Raw genomic sequence first — 13,522 nt, 5'->3', positions numbered from 1 at the left:
ATGCGACGCGACACGCACTCACCGAATGGAGGAAAGGAAGTTAAATCTACTTCCGGCTCGTCATATGTTCATGAAAGTTGCCAATATTTTTCTTAATTTCACATCCTTAGTCTCTGACACAAAAAAAAAAACGTAATTCTTTATCGGGACTTGATTCGAACGTTTGACTTAAACAAGTTTTAGAAAAAAATCTACTGCGCTAAATGTGTTTGAGGTCGATCGTCTTTTTTCAAATGAATTCTGGGATGTGTAGTTTTAATTCAGCAAGTCGTCGTCGTCGGCGAAGTTCATTACTCAATAATGACGAAATAATTTATATTGTTTTGGTGCATTTAATTTCTGAATTGATTCGGCTTCATTTGTTACACAGGTTATAATCCCCGTGGAATTTGAATTCTTTTACATTAATCGAGAGGATTTTTCCAAACAAAATTTATAAATACAGTGTATAATTTGTCATTCTTATACATAAAGTAAAGTACAGTACAGTACATGAAAGCAGGAGCGATTCTAGGTTTTGAGGTGTTCACAGGTTCTGTGCCAGACTTCATGGCGGTTTAGGGGCCCTCATTTTGCTGCTAAAAACACACAGACACATGCGCACACTATATACTTGCATTGGTATTGTCCAGATACCATTTTTTTTTTGTTTGTTCAATTTTGGCACCGTGTCATTTTGATTATGAGGATAATCTGTGTAGAAACTGAATGGACGGAAAATTGTGAAAACTTCACTGTATTGTATTAACGTCTTGCAACTTCTTCCGATGTCCCTATTCATCGTAGAGGATGGGTGTCTACAAGATGTCCAGCAAGGGGCAGTATTGTACCATGGAATTGGAGTACTGTTTCTTTTCTTCTTTGTGCCCCACACTGAGAAGCAATGATTTCATCTTGAACTCTTGTTAATGCAAAACAACAGAAGGAATGCGAGGAATACCAAATCTGAAATGTGCTTTGAAATTACTCTACCGAACACAAAGTTCTGTCTCTGCATGATTATGATGCATTGATTATGCTTGCCCAGATGTCATACTCTGTTTGCTATTGAATTACCGGTTGTAGCTTTGTGGTGCTTCTACACATACCTTTAATGTTCTGTAGTTTGCTGGTAAACACCAAGTAAATCTGTGTCGGCTGTGGAGGAACATTATTACTGGATCAATGAGTCACAACTCTTATTTTAATCTCCATCATGGGCTGCCACTGAGTGAACTCTGACTGGGATTCCTGTGGAGTCTCATGTGAAGGTCATCTATCAGCTTTGGGACACTGCCATATCTTGTCTAATCCTGTTTTGTCTGAAACTCTCCAGACTTTCCTATGTCTGACGGGCAAGGATGACATTCTGAAGCATTCAAGGGAGCAAACACCAAAAGTATTCCTTCAGTAAGCTTTTGATTCTGGTGAGCTGCAGCGACGGGGAAACACACAGACACACATTTCTGGGTGTGGCTGATAACACCTCATGTGAAAACGGAAATGGGTGCAGTTCGTGTGATCTTTCCTGGGGTGTTGTTTGCAGGGAACAAGGTAAGCAGAAGGGTCAAGGTCAATTCCGGCTTACAAGAGCCAAAGAAAAAAAAAATCTGAGCATTCGATGTATTTGTCCAGGAGGTTCTAAGTAGAGGAGGATTGAAATGGTGTACCAGGGCCCCATGCCTGAGGGACCTTAGGCTTTTGTAACATTTTAAAGATTTCTTTCTATTATTTCCATATGTCAGTCAGAAAAAATAATGTCTTAAATATCAAGGTAAATTACATTTCGCTGTTGAAAGTCTATTAATTAGATTTTTACAATTAAATTAATAGTTTGGGAGTACCCTCAACAGCCACCTTGCAAAATGCCAGCTACCCTCATTGCATTACTCTATGTGCAATAAAATCTACAAGCATTAAAAAAATACAATAAAATTACTTAATTTGAATTTAATACACACTTAAAAGTGTCTTATTTGAATTCCAATTTTCAAGAGTTTGTATTCGAATGAATTTCAATTCAATTATTGTTTATTGTCCTGGCTAAAATGATAAAAAGAATAATAAAAGAAAACGTAACGTGAAATAATATCCAAAATACAAAATAAGCAAGAAATAAAAACAACAGAAATAAACCTTTTTCTCATATTCGGATCAAAATCAAGTTAATGGCATAATTGCCCTCGTTACTAGCTATTACAGTGCTCTGATTTTTTTTTAAAGGGCCTTGCACATTTATTTAACAGGAGCTTTAGTAATTGTAAGTAACCTGTAGGAAGCAAATTATACAGTAATAGTTTTCTTTTAGTCTACTGGGATCATTAATAGGCATTCCTTTTGATATTCGATACTATGAGCTGGAACTTCAAACAATGCAATTCACAAACCATTTAAACATCTTCAGGATAAATTGCAGTGTGTGCGTATTGAGGAGGAGCGGGGGGATTTTAGGATGAAGTGGGGGCCCAGAATTTGGTGCAACAACCCATGTGTGCCTTTTGTGTAAGAACACTAAAAAGATTAAAAACAGCTCAGCTGGAGAATCCGCAAGGGGTCAATTGCCCCATTTCTTTGTAGTGAACAAATACCAAATTTAGAAAAAAATATTTGATGACTTCAGGCCTGCAGTCAAAACGAGGTTAGAAGAGAACAGTAGAAACACATTGTGTGCTTGTAAGACACAACTGACAGTATATGGGAAAACTATGTTGTTCACTAATATCACGAACAGCACTAACATAAACAGAGAAAGAATTGTTTTCTATGATTGATGAAATGATGAAATTACTCATAAACACTTATTTTATTTATATTATTCAGGATTAAGTTCCAGATGGTGAGTCGTTTACTTGCCTGACTTCCTCTTGAAGTACTGCATGACCAAGACCATGGGACTATTGAAGCCTTGGTCACCAAGCCCTGAATGTCCCTGTTGGGGGGTCCTGCATAGGGCTGGACCCACCTCATTTTTCCCCAGGTGGTCATGAATTTGCATAAATATATCATGTAGACTGGATGCTTTTCACCATCTGGAATGGGCTCCAGCTTCCTCCTGACAAAGGGACAGAAAATGGATGGATGGCAATAGTTCAGTATGTTCATGATTAAGCTTTAGAGTCAGTGGACAAGGGTTATATCAAGCTAGGATCTGTTTTCATTTCAGCATGATTATTTACAAACTGCACAACTAGGAGAAAGGTGGATAGACAACTTGAAAGTCCTTTTTGTATTTGGATCCTTGTTTAACCCATGACTCTTGGAGACTATAGGGGAGCTTTTCAACTATCGGGTTTATTTCCCGAGACGTGTCCAGGAAACTAGGACCCGGCAAATCGCTTTTGTCTTTCGCATATTGCAATTCGAGAAGAAGATCTGCCAACTCCTGCAATAGATTTGAGTTTTCTGAGAGATCTTAGGAAATGTTTCCAAGCGTTCAAAAGAGGGATGCCTCAATTTCCTCTGGCGAACCATAGTTTTTGTCTAAGCATTGTCATAAGAGCTCAAGGCCATCTTCTGGGTTGTTCACATGAACTGCTCTGATGTTTTTAGTATGTCAGGACGCACTAAGAAGGCTGCTCGGACTGACATATCACTTCGAGGGGTTTGTGATGTTGTAGGCTGACGGTAGGGCCTGCATGAGTTAACATCATTACACGAGGGTCGATTCGGTTCGTTGAATGCAGGGTCAACATGACGCTTGTCTAGACATACTGTAGGGATTGCTTCACTTGGCCGTTTTGGTATGGGGTTGGATGGTACTAACCTGCTGCTCAGTGTCAACCTTGTCTTCCACTTTAGAATCTCGTTCTTGAAAATGCATGTCCACAAATTCTCATGCACATCTAAAAGGAGGAGGTGTTGTACCTGGGATGCCTGGTTTCATGAGATTAGTGGGCTGAAGTATCTCTTCAGCTGCAGCCTCCAGGACCTCAGCTGCAACGAGCTCTGCTTTAGCTTTCACACTCTTGCTTCAGAGTGTTGCCTCGATGCGTGCCTTTTCAACTTCCATGTCGAGTTGGCGTTTGGCGTACTGGTCTGTGGTTCGGGCGACTTTGGCAGTGACCCGAGCTTGAGCTGCGGCCTGGCTTGCAATTGATCCACTGGAGCGCCGTGATGCAGATGAGTGGACCTGTGATCTGACTTTGAGTTGAGAGATCTGTGGCGTGTGTGATATCTCACTGAATGGAGCAGTTCTTGGCATGTAAAAAATATTTTCACTCTTCTGTCCTCAGTTAGTGCAAAGGACATTACCTGGACAGCAAGCTTAACATCGAAAGAGCTCCAAGAAAAGGACACGTACTTGTTGTAGCCTTTGTCAAGTGCAGGTTAGAACTGTCAATCTTACTGATTTTTTTCCTGAATTAAAAAAAAGCACAAACCAAGACCCAAGTCAGTAAGTAGGTGATTGAAAAATGCTCAGTGGAATTTTCTCACACAACTGTGGATCAGGAAGTGTATAGATTGTATTTGTGCATGGAAACCTAAGGTTTACAAAAACAAACAGAATCTGATTTTATGTCACAACATCTTGCCACAGCAAATGCAGAAATAGTTAAAAGAATGGTAAATTGCAGTTCCCTCAGAAATTCAGTGTGAATAAGACTGAGACAGACAGACAGATTGAGAGAAAAAGAGGTAGATGATCATAAACTGTGCTGCAATGACATTGACAATGAAGTACAAATTATATTCCAGAAATGACAAAGAATGAAATGAACAAAGGACTTTAACCTTGACTAATCCTTAAGATTAGCGCCCAGGTCGTATCAGGGATGCTAATGGACCGGATGCTATTATGATCTTCTGCCAATGCTGTGACATCAAGTTTGTCCTGAATGGGTTATGATGGTTCAAATAAGAATAGGAAATGTCTGAAAGTCTGGCTCCCAGCAACTTGAACTCAAAAGAAAGTGGAGCTAAAATGCCACATGTAATTACACAGGCACTAAATCTCCAGCAGAGTACACTAAATACAATATCCAACATGTGTTTTGTGCCACCATGTGTGTCCATGTCTCCCTCTCTGCAGGTCATGTCTCTGCAGGTCTGTGCTGAGCTCAACTGCTTTAGTCATGAGATCATATGATGTCATCCCCTTCCTGCTGAACCCTCTGTGAGTGCACATAGTGAGACAGAGAACAAATGACAAGTTATGGCAGTATAGGTTATGCACGAGGGAGAAAGATGATTTTTACATGTGTATTTTCTCTTGATGCCTTTTCTGTTGGAAGGTAATATATATCTTAACACCACATTATTTTTTCTCTGTTTATTAGATAATTATCTTCAAATAAATGCCCTAGTTATTCTGTTTGCTTCCAAATATTTTTTTATGGCTGTCAGTTTTGTTTTAGATATTTTGATTGATTTTAAAAATGTTTTATTCAGAATTAATCGAGCAGATTTGGATAGATGTAAAAAAAAAAACAACCTCAAATCACCTAATACAGCTTGAATGACTTGTTCCTTACCATCTACAGCGGAAGGGGACACAAAAGTAAATGAAAATAGTCAATGATAAACAAGTAGCCCATTCAAATGCACGATTGATTCACATCAGTTTGTACCTTCTTTTACTGAAGATGTTTAAAAAAAAAAAAAAAAAAAAGAAACCAAACATTGAGAAAACATGTTTAGAATAGCTTGGAAACTGCAGCACAGTTGATTGTGAACTAATGCACCAGTTCCTTTCAATAACAAGGACAAGCCAGTACAGTACACTCCCATGCTGCCTTCCATGCAGAACAGAAGTCGAGGCTTTGCTTGGGCACTGCCACATACATCTCAAGCATATTATCCAGACTGAGAAGAAACACATAGGAAAGACTGGCTTTCCGAGGCCAATACACCACTATCAATCAATTCCATACCGGCCGCTGCTATTTTTTATGGTTAGGTCTTGTCATATTTTCTTCAGTTTATGGTAGTGCATTCTGAAAGTGCATTCCAACCAATAGAAGCTAGTGGGATCAGCAGCACAGTGCCAGTCCATCCAGTGTGGTAAAAGTTAAAGCGGCATATAACAGAGCAGCCACAAAATAAACTGAAACAAAAACAGATGATAGAAACTCTTTGGTGAATGGCAGATACTTAAAACAAAATGCTCGACGTGATTGGGCAATTACTGAGATGTTTGACATTTCGCACCGGGTATGATACTACTTGGATTCTTTGCTGTCGGGGTTGCTTGTATGGATGGACAAACTCACACACCAGCGAGTTCATCACATCCAGACATTTTCACTGCATGCTTCTGTTAATCTTGCATGAGGTCATTATTCTTTCCCCTTCATACGAGCTTCCAGTGAATCCAGATGCAAGCCTAGAGATTTGGTGTCACTTTACATCTTATCACACACTCGTATGGCCAGACTAATACACAGGTCGTCTGAAAACACACAACCAGACACGATGACGCACACAAACTCACAAGCAGCGCTTTAGTCACGCAGGTGTGCTATGTTTGTTTGAGGCGCAGGTATACCTCTTTGTCATCATGTGTGAGGTGATGCACATAAATCACACACATACAGTGATCCACTGGGGTCATGTTGATGTCATTGTGTTATCCTGTAATCTCTCTGTGGGTCGGTATTTACATTTATGACCCGTGCCTTAGTATTCTATGGAAAGGAAATGGATTCATCGTGGAAGACTTCGAGCAAGAATGATAGATTCACGGGAGGCAAGATGGAGGAAAGGGGGAACAAATGAAAGGGAGATCAGTCATTCATAGCTGCTGCCTGCATCCCTCCGCCCCCTTAAAAGGGCAAAACTGCTGGAGCTCATCTGGCCATCCGAGTCTTAGTGCACCTCGTCTTCAGTAATCGCTTTGAAGTGAATTTAATGGTGTATGTTCGTCCCTAGGATCCGGGGACATAACAAAACCATACCGTACTGTCACGCTACAGAAACCAGGACCTCAAAAACATTTTCCACAGTCCAATCTGCATCTCTTGTTTGTTGGCTTTACCCTCCTCCTCAATTGGTCTCTCACGGATCCTCTTCGCGGCTTAGTTCAACAAGAACCGACAGGGGCATGCTGGTCAACAGGGAATTCAATACTGCTTGCTTGGGGAAAGAGCCAAAGACAAGAAAAAATAAGAAGGCACACATACGGGGAGGCGGGGCAGGGGGTGGTGGTGGGGGTTGGTTGAGGCCGGGGGGGTGGCCGAAATGAACGGTGTAAAAGGGGAAGAAAGACAGGCAGCGAGAGGAAGGGAAAGCTTTCCTTAAAAGGCTGTGTTTGTAGATAGAGAAGGGCGTCTCAATGTTTAAATGGACTTGTGAGTGAGCATTCCCAAGCTATTCTGTAATCTATTTGTTAACAGGTGTGTGGGGGCATCAAGATCAACAAGTTTCAGACGCAAAACTAGACAAAGACACGCTTACTTAAATGTATGTATGTGTGCATTTTGCTCGGAAAGAGTCTGTGATTGGATTGATCTGTTGTGTTGTCACGTCTCCTACTGAGGAAACAAGTGCGCCGTGCAGACACATAAATGTACACTTGCACAGTACATAGAAAAAGTAGCGTGTTGAACTTAGGTAGTTTTTATTTTGTCAAGTGATTACCCAAAATAAAATCATATGCATCCAGATAGATTTTTTAAATTGTTGTATCTTCTACGTGTATCTGGATCCGGGTGATTTCATTTCATGCAACTACTCGATGAAATAAAAGGGAGTAAATTCAACATATTTTTTTCCCCAGTGTATGCATACGCTTGGACACACACTCATTGCTCTGGATAAATGAACTCCAAACATCAATTCGTCTTGGAAAAGGTCCAGATTTCTGTTCCTCCCGATTTGTCAACCGTCTTGTCCAATCTGTGTGATTGTCTTAATATGGCCAGGGAGTGCAAAGGCACCCATGTAGGAGTCGCTAAAGTAAATGTCCCAATGGTACTGGCCTCTTTTTCCAAACAAGAGTCAAGTGTTTATTTAATCTTTGAAAGGAACCTACATTATGTGGGTTTTTGCTAGTTACTGGAAGACAATGCAGCTTTACCCTGCCCTGTAGCTATATTTAAAGTCATGTTGCTTTTCATTACGTGTGTCTGTTAAACTTTTTAGCATGGTTTGATGATACAGGAAAATACATTTTTTATGCATTACTGAATATTTTATTCTTTGTCTTACTGTGTAGTCAACCATTTATCCGAATCCCTAAGTCCTGTTTATTCTTTTTGTGTGTGCGTTTGACATGAGTGGGATTGTGCTGATGCCACCTCTCCCTGTTTTTTCATTTGTGGTGTCGCAGTGCTCTCTGAATGCCAAGTAACCAAGGGAACCAGTGTGAATAGCGACTTCCATTATTCAGGGATTCACATATAGGAGATGTTTGTGAAGTCAATGTGCCCACATGCCCTATGATCGCTCCATGATGTAATCCACCATTCACCAAGTCAGCTGTAATTGACAATTACACCACGCTCATGGACACAACAAGTATACTCCATAAATTCTACCCAGCAACAAATAGCCGTTCAAACGTGATCATTAAAAGGATGTAAACTACCGGTACTTAAATGATCAATGCGAAACCAATATTTTTTCATTAAAAAAAGAGGTCAGATTCCTGGAATGTAAATAGATGGTTTGACTGCAAATGACAATAATCATTCACAGCTCACTCACATGGATTGCGAGCTTCACACGTACTGATATGCACACTGACCACAGTCCTCATTAAGTGGACACAGCACCCAAAGAGGAGATCGGAAGTCCTCGGCTGTTGTGACTCAGCCTGTTGAGAGACATCAGAGGCTTCAATGCGGTGAGTTACTATGATCACTGCTCTCTCTCTGTTTTAGGATCTCAACTTATCATCGTACATGACACAGTGCTTGTGGTAGCAGCTTGAGGAATGTACAGTAAGTGTTGGGCTGAGTATTTTTTAGTTGTGTTTTGGTTTCATGACAGCGGACTGTGGGTCTCTTGCCGCATGATTCTGTTGGCTGTGTTGCATTTGTTTTGCTTTGCTTAGATTCTTTGTGCTGTGTCGTGATTGTGTTTAATAGCATGTCATTTTTTTGTTGTTGTAGATTGACAGGTAGAAATGCGCTGCATTATACTGTACTCACAGGCAGGGGTTATTCAAGGGTCAGAGATTTTGACAACACAATAAAACCATGCTGCTTGATGCATTTTTTTAACGCCCCCCTTGCTTTCAATGAAACCTTACCTCAGAGCTTTACAAGTCACAAATTACTAATAATTTCTCTTTGTGAGAGTCCTGCAGATACAGTAAAGGCGACTGCAGATGAGGTTTCAAATTCAAATTGCATTTTGTTAAAACAGAAAAACATCTTTTTCATCAAAACAAGACATTAAAGGACATCTGACTTTGAGCCGTCATAGTGACAGAGTTCAAATGTAGGGAAAGGGGCCTTCTGATGAACCTGCAGAGATGCTCCTGATAGTTGCGCTCAAAATTCAAATCGCTGTATGTTTTTTGTCAACAGTCCATCATGTGTATTTTACAGCATTCTGTACCTTTTTTTTGTTTTTGTTTTTTAGAAATTATTGGTCCAAAGTCATTTTTCACAGCTCATGTATTACAACCACTAATGCAGCCATTGATAAGTGTCATATGATTCACATTTTCTGACTAAATAGTAACACCCTCTCGGGCCCTTATTTTGGGTTGGCACTTTCTTCAAAGTTATAAGACTGCTTTGTCATGGCGGAGGCACAAATACCCTCTTTTGATTGTGTTATGATGCGACGGGCTGTGGGTGATGCAGAAAACAGCTGGCCGACTTGACGCTGTGTCCTAAAAACTTTTACGTGTATGCAGAGTTCCAAATTAAATGTCGACCATCATCTGAATCTTTAAAGATGCATCACCCAAAATATTAAAACGTCCATCGTGTGACTTGATTCATCCATCCACATTGTGATGCTTTTATGACCGAACGATTGAAGTCCAATGTACTTTATTTGCTTCCACTGCTGTTTCTGCGCGACTGATTTGCCGGCTTTTAAGTGGCCATAAAGCTCCTTTATATTTCACAAGTCTAAAAGTGGTCCTCCTTTTAATGAGTAACATTTTTCCACATCTAGTCGAGTTGGTTATACGGGATCAAGGTTTATGTGTGTTGAATGCCTTTGACTTGGAGGCAAAAGGAGGATTAGTTGAGACGGCAAGAAAAACGAATGTGGCATATTTGATTTGCCTCCCCCAAAAAAGTGACATCACCCATGTGGAGTTTTTAGAAGTTACATGAGCAGATCAGAAAGTGACATATTTGTAAAAAGCCTGCATACAAGAGTTAACGTATGTTAATGTGTGCGGCAGCTCAGGGAAGGATGCCATTTCACGTCTGGCTCATATACAGCTTCATATATTTGTGCACAACACCCTGAACAAGAGGCAGAATGACAAGAGGCCTCGGACAATTTTAAACAATCACTTCCATCACACTTCCAGTCAAACATTGAACCTCTTTACTTTCCTTAACTGGCAAACAAAGACAAATTATAGGATAAAACAGTTCAGATATTGGATGGATGGATACTTTTTAAAGCTTTTTACAACAATCGCAAATGTTTCCGCTCTGTTTTGCTTCTTGTGTCCAGTTGATCATAATACATAAAGTTTACCTTGTTCAGCGACTGTATTTTTTAAGTGAGATCATATACTACCGTGTGTGCAGTTGCAACTAAACTGTATATCATTTGCAACAGCGCTTGAAGAGTGCAAAACTGTAGCCTATTTTTGAGAGTACTTCAAGCAGATACTGTAAATGAAACACTGAACCTCGCCTTGACTGCACCTATATGTATCTCGATAAAAGCTTCTCATCAATTAGATGGATCGTTGCTATTCCTGTCATTGCCATTTCTGGAAAAAGCCTCATCAGTCACAAAAAAATATTATTGTGTGTGAGATCTGCTAATGTAACTTCTAAAAACTCCACATGGGTGATGTCACTGACCGCCTGGCTCACAAGCCCAACAGCAAACATCTGGCTGTAATTAATACAACACACACACACACACACACACACACACACACACACACACACACACACACACACACACACTCACACACGCGCGCACGCACGCACGTACGCACACACTAAACAGGGGTTAGAGTTTATAAATACAATTTTTCATGGCGTTTCCAGAGAGTCATGACTCCCTTAATCTTAATCCTCTTTTTTGTCCGATTTCTTCTCTTTCTTCTCTTTCTCTCCATCCCTCCTCGGTCCTCCCTCTCTTCGGTCTTCACTCCTCCTCTGGTTCTGTCCTCCCACCATGATGAATCGTAAGCAGAGCATTCTTGACTTTTGAGCGAACACTCAGCTGGGGGCTAGGGCTCTCACATTATGCACACGGGGGCACACACACTCACAAGCAAAATTATAGAAGTACGTGCGCCGCACGAGGCGATGACATCACACCTTTGATATTCTTTAGGCGGGGTCGTGACGTCAAGAGGCGAGTCGGGGCAGCGAGTGACACCCCCACCGCACCTCTGATGCTTCCACTAGTCCACCAATTAAAGCACTCGCTCTCAGAAGAGAGTCCGGCAGCAAATAGAGCGGAGGGACTACTTTTTTTCCTCTTCTGTTTGCACCAGCACGAGCCTGTAAACTTTAAAAGTCAATTCCCTTCTGCTGGCAGCTCGCGTGGGAAGGACCCACGCAGGACAGCGGAGACAGACAGGCTCGCCCCTCAAGAGAGCATGTAAGTTTCTTTTTGAAAGACAATTTTTAAATAAAGTGGGAGATTGTTTTATTCAAATTCGGTCTGTGTCGGTGTGAGTGTGTGACGCAATCCCGTGTAAACATTCAGCTCCCTTTGTATTTGTTATTATTTTTTTTTCAACACCCGATTCACCCACGCGTGCAGGTGACCGTGCTGTGGTCACTTGTCTCTGATCCTCTTAACCAGACTTCATTTATGGCGTCTCACCAAATAAGGTAATCCACGGACAGTTGATTTTTTTTTTTAACCAGAGATGGGTTGGGGAATTGGGGAATCGCGCAAGCCTGTTTTCTATCCCGGTTCAGAGTGCATCATGAATTGTAATATTTTGTGCATCATGAATTGTTATATTTTGTACACAGAACACGGGAACACTTAACATTTTGAAGGCAACTAATGACTGAAAAGTTGGTGATTGTGTATGTGTGTGTCTGGGGTGGGGGCGGGGGGGGTCCGTTATTTATGCGACCATCGCCAGTCTTAAGATTTTGTGTTTTTGATTGGGGTGGGGGGTGGGGTGATATTACCATTGTGGCACACTTAATGTGAAATAAGGATAAGGTGCTTCTGACTTATATTCGTTTACTAGTAATTACGGTACTCAATTACGTGTAAGTGAACTGACAGTACAGGTTTTATTGTGTAAAATCGACAAAATAAAATTGTTGCTTTTTAGTGTATGCATTATGTGTATTTTTTGACAGAATAAAGCACACTGTTAACGCCTACCCCCACCCCTCCAACCTTCCGACACACACTTTGATCGTGCGTAACTTTTAAGTGCCCATACATAACTTTCATCTCAATTGGGGTTTACCTTCTTTTTCAGTGTCAGGTTGCTGAAAAACAAACTAAGCAATAGTGTGTGTCTGGCCTAAAACGCTGAAGGTGCTTCTGACTTATATTCGTTTACTAGTAATTACGGTACTCAATTACGTGTAAGTGAACTGACAGTACAGGTTTTATTGTGTAAAATCGACAAAATAAAATTGTTGCTTTTTAGTGTATGCATTATGTGTATTTTTTGACAGAATAAAGCACACTGTTAACGCCTACCCCCACCCCTCCAACCTTCCGACACACACTTTGATCGTGCGTAACTTTTAAGTGCCCATACATAACTTTCATCTCAATTGGGGTTTACCTTCTTTTTCAGTGTCAGGTTGCTGAAAAACAAACTAAGCAATAGTGTGTGTCTGGCCTAAAACGCTGAAAGACTGTGGTGGGATCTTTAATATTAATGAAAAAAAAAAAAGCAATATTCATGTGAAGTGCAAAATACCTCTGGTTCCATAATGTGTTTTATAAAGTGTCTCAAGAGACATGGGCAAAGGAGGAATCAATATCAGTAGAACTATTATGAGTTTTTGGTTCAATTTGCCTTGTTATTTTGTTTATTTAGTGTGTGTATATACATATCCGATTTGAAATTAATGCCGTACTGTATATCAAGATAGATTTTTATGGAATGAAATTGTAGACGCGTGCAGGAAGTTAACCCTGCAATGTTGGATTTTGTTTGTTGATGTTATGCACCCCCAGCAAAATGGCTGTTGCCAATCGTGCCTGGTAATGGGGATCCAAATATTCGGGTAGTGATGATTTACAGGAGCAAATACTAAATTGAGTGTAAAATGGAAGTGTTCTTTCTCTGCCACATGACACATTTAACCAGTGATCCCTGTCACTTTGATTGAATTCCAAGATATGAAAAGACTGTATTTTACATGTGTATTTGACACACTGGTGCCATGTGCTGGTTAGAGAGCGTTTGTTTCTTCTGCTTGGCTGTGTGACTGACTGGGTGTGGTGGGCTGTGACG

The 13,522-nt window shown here is 40.6% G+C and overlaps 1 protein-coding gene across 1 annotated transcript in view; it reads left to right on the top strand.

Annotated features, from left to right (window-relative positions):
- Positions 1 to 11,403: 11,403 nt before the first annotated feature.
- The window catches only part of flna (filamin A, alpha (actin binding protein 280)), a 46,117-nt gene continuing 43,998 nt past the window's right edge, over positions 11,404 to 13,522 (top strand). The window contains exon 1 of the mRNA XM_019891374.1: positions 11,404 to 11,679. The gene's annotated coding sequence lies outside the window, so the exon portion shown is untranslated. The remainder of the gene's footprint in view (positions 11,680 to 13,522) is intronic.

Source organism: Hippocampus comes, unplaced genomic scaffold (genome assembly GCF_001891065.2).
Source record: "Hippocampus comes isolate QL1 unplaced genomic scaffold, H_comes_QL1_v1.1 scaffold174, whole genome shotgun sequence".
Taxonomy (NCBI): Eukaryota; Metazoa; Chordata; class Actinopteri; order Syngnathiformes; family Syngnathidae; genus Hippocampus; species Hippocampus comes.
Note: the sequence above shows the minus strand (reverse complement) of the source record. Positions and strands in the feature narration are given on the sequence as shown.